At 41.2% G+C, this 1,479-nt stretch overlaps 1 pseudogene; it reads right to left on the reverse strand.

The window, feature by feature from the left end:
• Positions 1–83: 83 nt before the first annotated feature.
• Positions 84–985, reverse strand: LOC100953289 (annotated as a pseudogene).
• Between the last annotated feature and the right edge of the window lie 494 nt (positions 986–1,479).

Consider the following 1,479-nt stretch of genomic DNA (forward strand, 5'->3'; position numbering starts at 1 on the left):
TGTGTGTGTGTGTATATATATATTATTATTTTTTTTAACCATGTGTACTTCTACATAGAAAGGCAAGTTTCCCTAGGAGGAATTTACAGGAAGTAGTCTGGGTGTGTTCTATAATATGAGGCTGTCTATGATGAGGTGCTGGGTTAAACTGAAGGAAGAAATATTTTAAAGCGTCATCTAATTCCATGATAGCAGCCTGGTTCTTCCAATGACAACAGTAACTGGGTGTGCTGGAAATGGTCACCATATTCCAATCATGACATCAATTACTTCTCTCCATTTTAAGCTGTTAAGCCTGAGAAATCAGCATGAGACCATTTGCATGGTTAAATGTTTCAGAAATGTCCAAATGTGTAACCAGCACTATGGGGTGAAATACCCCACCACCCGTCATGATCATCTGGATCTGGCCATAACAGATCACACAATGGGCCCTCAGGTGGAACTTCTTATAAGCAATCCAGGACTCTTACTTGATCTAGTGTGTCTACGGATGGAGAGAGGCCCCCCTGGAGATAGAATATCTGTTCATCTCCTAAAGCTGTAAGTGGAAGAGAATCAAATAGATCTGTAAAATTATTCCAAACATTGGCATTCCCATACTTTTGTAGACATTCGTCATAAGAGCCATATACTTGGGTAAGTGATTAGCTTTCATGATTTCCTCTCAATATTGTAATACATTCTGGATAATGCACATTTAATGCTACAGGTAGAATCATTCTCCACTGAATAATAACCTCGATGTGGTCACCCAAGAATAGTTTGTATCTGTCAATTTCCCACCAATTCTAAGGAGTTCCATAATGTCATGAAATTGTCCATGCACATCTCCATAGACAGGAGAATGAACCTGTTGCACATTTGACTCTTTTCGTTAATGGTTTCTTTAGTCTTTTTGCAGTGTCTGCACTTGGTTTTTGTTAAACTATTTATACTCATTCAGCTCCTCAATCTTCTTGTCCAGCTCCTTAGTGAATGCCTTGTCCTTCGTGGCAGCCTGATCCCCTTCCTGCTGACTCCCTCCCCTTCCTGGAGTGCTATTTCCCTCTTCCAGGGCTGCCCACTCCCAGAGGGGAAGGAGGGAACCATGCCACCTCAAGACCCAGGATCCTATACTTATGGGAGCTGTTCTGTTATGAAGACCCTATTCCTATAGGATAGGTCTCATGAAGATCATTTCCACATAAGGGTTAATCCACTTGTCTTCTGGGAAGACATTTTCCCCATTTAGTCTTATCTCCCCTGTGCACAAAGATCCTTTCCTAAAGAGAACTGTTCCTCCATCAGAGTTCTTGCTTCTTAAGGACTCTTACTCCCAAAAGTGGTGTCAAAAGACCTAATGGGTGAAATTAGCACCTAATTTTTGGGTAATTTCTCTTCCTGAGCTCCTCCAACCAGATCATTAGGTCCTAGTCATTGACTCTGTTGATCTTGTGCACAGTTGACCAAAGCCCTTCTCTTTCATTTAGTTATACA

This window comes from Otolemur garnettii, unplaced genomic scaffold, assembly GCF_000181295.1.
Source record: "Otolemur garnettii isolate 467f Iridium unplaced genomic scaffold, OtoGar3 scaffold00002, whole genome shotgun sequence".
NCBI lineage: Eukaryota > Metazoa > Chordata > Mammalia > Primates > Galagidae > Otolemur > Otolemur garnettii.